General features: G+C 42.6%; 1 protein-coding gene across 3 annotated transcripts in view; it reads right to left on the bottom strand.

The window, feature by feature from the left end:
* The window catches only part of LOC307152240 (uncharacterized protein), a 54,723-nt gene that overhangs the window by 19,492 nt on the left and 28,316 nt on the right, over positions 1–6,915 (bottom strand). The gene's annotated exons all lie outside the window — the stretch shown is intronic.

The raw sequence follows: 6,915 nt of genomic DNA, 5'->3' as shown, positions 1-6,915 counted from the left end.
AAACGAACAAAGAAAAGTGTGATCTGATAGTCTGGGTTCTCTTACGAGAGGTCTCTCGTACTGTGTAAGTATCTTACGCCAGTAGTCAGGTTCACTATATATTTTTGTGGGAATTTTTGGGGGATTTGCTAAACTATACATTTTTGGAAAGGTTATTGTATAAGGAGTCAGAAAATCAATGTTTGCATTTGCCCAGATGTCTATATGGCGGCCATATTGAATTTTTAAAAAATAGCCGCCGTAAAACTTTAATTTGTAATATCTCGGCTTCTGAATAAACTGGAATGTTGATTTTAACTGCTAAACCCACATTTTCAGGGTCAGGGAATCCAATGGTGCTAGTTACAAAGCTACAAGACTTTTTCACATTAACCCATAGATGCATAAGTGGGTCAGAAATGACCCGGTGTGGTTGTTTTCTTGCAATATCATTGTAATGAAAAATTGTTCGCATTTAATATTCCATGTTCCTCAAAAACCATGGTTTTTTATCATCCCATTGAAATACATCCACAATATGGGTAAAAAGACTAAACATCACAAGCAGTTGGTCAGATAACTCAGAGTTCCTTTTATTGAAGAGTTTAAAATTAGCTAATGTAAAACATGGATGTTCGGGAACTATCGACATATGATTAAGCAACCTATATAATTAGACAGTTTCTCATAATCATCATCGCTTTCATACATCACGGCTTGGGAAGTGTCATCGTTCTGGCACTGGCTGCTGCACTGACACATGTCAGTACAGGCTAAGTCCTTAGTTCTGCAGGAGCACCTCCCAGAAGAGCAGTCAGATTTACACTTGCATTGAACCAACTCAAGGATGGCCTTTGGGGCTGGGAGGACCTCTGTGGTCACTGGTTTGAGCATGCCATCCGAGTGTTTGAAGTATCCGTTTTGCAGAGGATCCAGCTGTGGATCCTGCAGAGCAATGGCTGCCTTTGCCCATACTCTTGTTTGGGCATGGACTCTCAAGATGTGTTGCTTCAGAGCTCCAAGTGTTGGAGGGAGCTAGTCACTTTCTGCCCTATGTTTGCAGAAGAGATGCCATCACTTATCCAGTGGATTTGTATGGGATCATGTGAATGGCAATGAAGAACCAGATGTTGAGGGGTCTGGCTCAGCCGTTTCTGTGCTTCTTCTTTTCTGTCCACGCTTTTTGGCAGTGTAGTGTCCTGTAGCTAAAGCATGTGCATTGTGGTCTCTTGCACGTTGTATTTCAACCTTATTAGTTGCACTGAGGGACAGGAGCGATGCCAGACTGCATTCTCTGTGCACATTGTTTCTGGTGTGCAGTTTTGCAGTCGCCTTTGTACTTGGACATAGTTCCCATCATTCAAACTGGCCCTCTCTTGAACTACCTGAAGAATGAGACCATAGGACTCTAATTTAGGGTGTTAGACCAGGACTCCTTTCTTTTTATCATCAGACTGGCAGAAAATGCACTGCTTCCAGTTAATGGACTCCTCAGCTTGACCCCTTCTTAAATATATCTTAAAAATATATCTAAATTACATCATATGCTCTCATTGACAAATGCGGAACAATTAGTTAATGCGTTCATGACATCAAGGCTAGATTATTGTAAAGCTCTATTGGGTGGTTGCCCTGCACGCTTAATAAGCAAACTATAGCTGGACCAAAATGCCGCAGTTTTGAGTTCTTACTAGAACCAGGAAGTATGACCATATTAGCCCAGTTCTGTCAACACTGCATTGGCTCCCTATTAAACATTGCATACATTTTAAAATATTGCTGATTACTTACAAAGCACTAAATGGTTTAGCTCCGCAGTGCTTGAGCGAGCTCTTAACGCATTATAGTCCTTCACGTCTATTGCGATCTCAAAATTCCGGCCAGTTGATAATACCTAGAATATCAAAATCGACTGCTGGCGGTAGATCCTTCTCCTATTTAGCACCAAAACTTTGGAACAGTCTTCCTAACATTGTCCGGGAAGCAGACACACTCTGTCAGTATAAAGCTAGACTAAAAACACATCTCTTTGACCTAGCATACACATAACACATTATAGACTTCTATAATTCAATGTTAGGCTGCATAGATTAGGTCAGCCGGAACCGGGAACACTTCCCATAAATCCTGATGTACTCGTTACATCATAAGAAGAATGGCATCTACGCTAATTTGGCTCGAAACATCACTACAAATAAAATCTTTCAACAGGAACTACTTTGTGTGTGGATCACTCTCAGCATCCTTTCTAGTAGGTTTGCAATGTGCATGTCTTTGTAATTCCCAAAATAAATATTAAATGTTTTAATGAGTGATATAAAAAATATTTTTTTGAAGAACAGCTGGAATATGAAATGATAACTTTTCATTACAAAGATATTGCAAGAAAACAACCACATATTCCTACTCATTTTTTTCCTACTCATGCATCGAAGGGTCAATATGGTAAAGTGTAACTAGCACCATTGGATTCCTTGACCCTTACAGTGTGAGTTTAGCAGTAAAAATCAACATTCCAGTTTATTCAGAAGTCGAGATATTACAATTTTACATTTTACGGCGGCCATTTTTTTAACTTCAATATGGCCGCCATATAGACATCTGAGCAAATGCAAACATTGATTTTCTGACTCCTTATACAATAACCTTTCCAAAAATGTATAGTTTAGCAAATCCCCAAAAAATTCCCACAAAGGTTAAAATCTGAATATAATGAACCTGACTACAGGGGAAAACCTCTTTTCCACGAGATATTGAAGCCAAAATTTATCTTATAATTTTGTATTAATGCAAAACGCGTTGCAGCAGCAAGCAGACATGGGCGAGACAGCTCGCGTGCCCATTGACTGCTCTGCTTCTCTTCTGATCCTCTGTCAACGACTTTGTGGAGAGATTCGCTGAGGTGCAGAAAGCGTCACAGGCCTTTAAGCACTTCCTCCCGAATCGCTCCAGTTCCGCAGCAGGCCGTGCGAAACCACCCGCTCGGAGCTCACAGCCGCAGCCTCCGTGCCCACTGCCCACTGCCCATCCCTACAAACAAGCACAGCCCTTCACACAGGGCCCGCGCTCATAAAATCGACTCAAGTCGATCGCGCACCCAACATAGTAAACGTGATTCAAAATGCTCACGACCAGAAAAATCCTCGCGCAGATTCGCAGAGGAGACTGGTTTATGTCGATAGATCTGAAGGATGTGTATTTTCAAATACAGATAGTGTCACGTCACAGGCGATACTTGAGATTCGCCTTCGAGGGCCAGGCTCATCAGTACACAGTCCTACCGTTCAGCTTGTCCCTAGCCCCCCGTACATTTACGAAGTGCATGGACGCAGCGCTCGCGCCCCTCAGACTCCGGGGCATGCGAGTGTTGAACTATTTGGACGATTGGCTGATTCTAGCTCAATCTCACTCAGAGCTCGTAGAGCACAGGACCGTTTTACTCGAACACCTCGAGAATTTAGGTCTAAGAGTCAATTGGGCGAAGAGTTCTCTGATCCCCAGTCAGATGATATCTTTTCTGGGCACAGAACTGGACTCGCAGTCCATGATAGAGCGGCTGTCATCACAGCGCGCACTAGACATTCAGCGCGCAGCGAGCTTTTTCCGCTGTGGCGCGACCGTCCCGCTCAGGAAATTTCAGAGGATGCTGGGTCTCATGGCCTCAGCATCATCAGTTCTTCAGCTGGGCTTGCTCCGCATGCGCCCCCTGCAGTTCTGGTTAAAAGCACGGGTACCGCGCAGAGCGTGGGCATCCGGTCAGCTTTGTCTCAAGGTCGATCAGACTTGCGTCTTAGCTCTGAAACCTTGGAAAGCGAACGACTCTGAAACCCCCTCCACGCTCAAAGTCTATGTGGCGGCCATAGCAGCGTTTTCTAAAACAACGCTTGGTCAGTCAATAGGAAGGAACGATTTAGTCATCCGCTTCCTCAAGGGAGCTAGGAGGCTGAATCCTCCCAGACCCCCTTCAGTCCCTGTGTGGGACCTTTCTACGCTGTTGGAAGCCATGAAAAGTGACCCATTCGAGCCTATCCAAACGATTAACTTCAAACACCTGTCTTTCAAAACAGTGTTCTTACTGGCTCTTGCTTCAGTGAAGCGCATAGGTGACCTACACGCGCTCTCGGTGAGCGCGGCGTGCATGGAGTTTGGGCCGAATGATTCGAGAGTCATACTCAAACCTAGGCATGGTTACGTTCCAAAATCCCTTAACACACCGTTTCGGGCTCAGGTCATTTCCCTGTCCGCCCTACCGGTCTCTGACGAGGAAGGGGACGCAAGCTTTCTTTGCCCAGTTAGGGCGCTAAGAGCTTATGTGTCTCGCTCGTCTGTTTTTTAGACAAACAAAGCAGCTGTTTGTTTCGTTCAGTGGGCGTTCCAAGGGACTGGCTGCTTCGAAACAGAGCCTATCCAGATGGATAGTTGATGCTATAGCGCTGGCATACACTGCCAAGGGCTTACAGTGCCCGTTGGGTGTCAGAGCGCACTCCACGAGAGGCGTGGCCTCATCGTGGGCTTGGTCTAGCGGGACTTCCTTGCAAGACATATGTATGGCGGCGGGCTGGGCCTCACCGTCTATATTTATAAGGTTTTATAACCTGGAGGTTCCCGCCTTACAGGCCAAGCTGTTGTCGGTGTAAACGAATCAGTGCTGTCTGTTTCGCTGATTCAGGACACTGGGGTCGCTGAGCGTTGTGCGCTGCCGACTGTATATGCTATGGGAAAATGCGTAAGACCCGCATCTTCCCACATCAGTTCAGGCCGGATCCCGCCCTGTCTGTGTGATGTCACAATAAACACTTGCGTCTATGAACGCTGCTGTATATGGATAGAGTGGTTCCCCCTCCTCTTTCCAGGACTCTCTTGAGTTCCCTTGGTGACTATTCACTGTGAATCCTGGGCTTCGCCTTCAGGTTTATTAGTGTTAGATCCCAGCACGCATGGCGCTTTGCATTGGGTCCCCTAGCGTAATATACTTACGCAGTACGAGAGACCTCTCGTAAGAGAATGTACTCGGTTACTAACGTAACCTCGGTTCTCTCTAGAAGAGGGAACGAGTACTGCGTATCTTGCCGTGCATGCAACACACTCTGGTTCTCTTCGGCGATGAAAAACCAGGTATCAACTGCCCCCGAGCTTCCTTTTATAGGCCTAAGCCACGCCCGTTTCAGCGGGACATGACGCAATGGAGGGATTACAAGGAGGGACAGAGCAGTATAGAATAATGGTTTAATATGTGAAAAATAATGCGAATTTTTAAAAATGAAGCATGAACACATGTTACAGTGCACCCCACAAACACAATCAAGCCTTCGAAAAAAAGCGTTTTACCACCCCTTTAATAAACATTGTACTGATCAAAACACTTTCACATTAATTTATTTAGAAACACAGTCATCAATAATCATCCTGTGAATCTCAACAATGGGGACAATAATGAAGCATGTTGCAGCGGCTGCCACCAATCACAACTCATTAATGGCTCCCATCATGCATTACGGTATGAATAAATTATGATCTGAATTGTCTATGTAATTTACTTTTCCTAATTTAATATTCTGCTCCTAACCATTGTTGAGATGCATTGACTGAATCTTGACGTCTGTGTGTTCCTAAAAGAAAGGTGTTGTTTTTTTTAAACATCTTTTAAGAAATCCTTTATATTATATCTAAAATTCTGGATATTTATGCAGAATCACAAACATAAAGTTCAAATGATGATTGTCATAATATAACCAACACCATCAGATAACTTTTTTTCTTTGTTCATCTGGCAGTTATAACTCAGATACAACAACCAAACAAAATCTAAAGTTAATAATATAAGGGTCAATAGCCCCACTAAAGCAAACAATGATCGCCATAACGCTGGCTTACAATTTGAGATTTTCTCCTTCAGTGATTCTGCTTGTTAACATCAGGTGTCTTCAGTAATGCTCAATCATCACTCAATTAATCACTTAATTATCTCATTAACTTCAACACTCTTGAGTGTTCATATACACTCCCAGGAGTGTTAATTTAACACTGGAGTTTTTGCTGTGTACAAAGAGCCGTAGTTAACTGACAAGCTGAGCCATATCGCATTAATTATTGCTGGCGATATGTCCGCAATATTAATGCGATATGGCTCAGCTTGTCAGTTAACTACGGCTCTTTGTAGTAAATGCCGCTTTATCTGAAAGCAGGTGATGGCGATTTACTACTAATCAAGGAACCGGCTTTACTGACGAGATGCACATAACAATGTGATGCGATATATCGCCCAGCCCTAGTGTGGACACACAAGTGTTCATTTAAAACTGAAGATTTTGCAGTGGGGTTAAAAGGGTTAAATGTGTCAAATAAAAAAAAAAAAATAGTGAAGCATAATTTAATATTAATCACCTGTAAATTAATTTACGGCATCAAACTGCAAAAAAAAAAAAAAAAACAGCCATTTACTGGCAACCACAGCTGCCAGTAGATTACCGTAAAATCAAGGAAAAACAGTAATATACTGTAAAACAAAGATTTACTAAACGAAAGAAGTTAATTTCACTGAAATATTAGTGGAAGTTAATAGAAAAAAGTTATGCGAAGTCAATAACTGATAAGGAGAGTAAATATTAAACTGAAGTGTTTTATGTGGTTTTGCACAAGATGATACAGGAGAGATCTGTTAGTTTAATTAATTAGTTGTGTGTGTCACCATTGTGCTGGAGAGTAGAGCCTGTGCTTCAGTTAAAGATGAGCAGAGAAACTCTGATGTTCTGCTGCCGGTTGCTTTATTTAAAGGCAGTAACTGTGTAGTTGTTGATGAAGTGACAATTTCCTTGCTAAGTACTTTAGCACATACATGCGTGCTATTTTTCGCTAAATACGAACTGCAAAGATTTTAGTTAAAGTCATGTTTTTAATTAATTCACTATTACACATTAGGTGTTTACAGTTTTATAT

The sequence above is a fragment of the Squalius cephalus genome, assembly GCF_949319135.1.
Source record: "Squalius cephalus genome assembly, chromosome: 2".
Lineage (NCBI taxonomy): Eukaryota > Metazoa > Chordata > Actinopteri > Cypriniformes > Leuciscidae > Squalius > Squalius cephalus.
The sequence above is the reverse complement of the archived record's forward strand: the minus strand, read 5'-3'. Positions and strand labels throughout refer to the sequence as shown.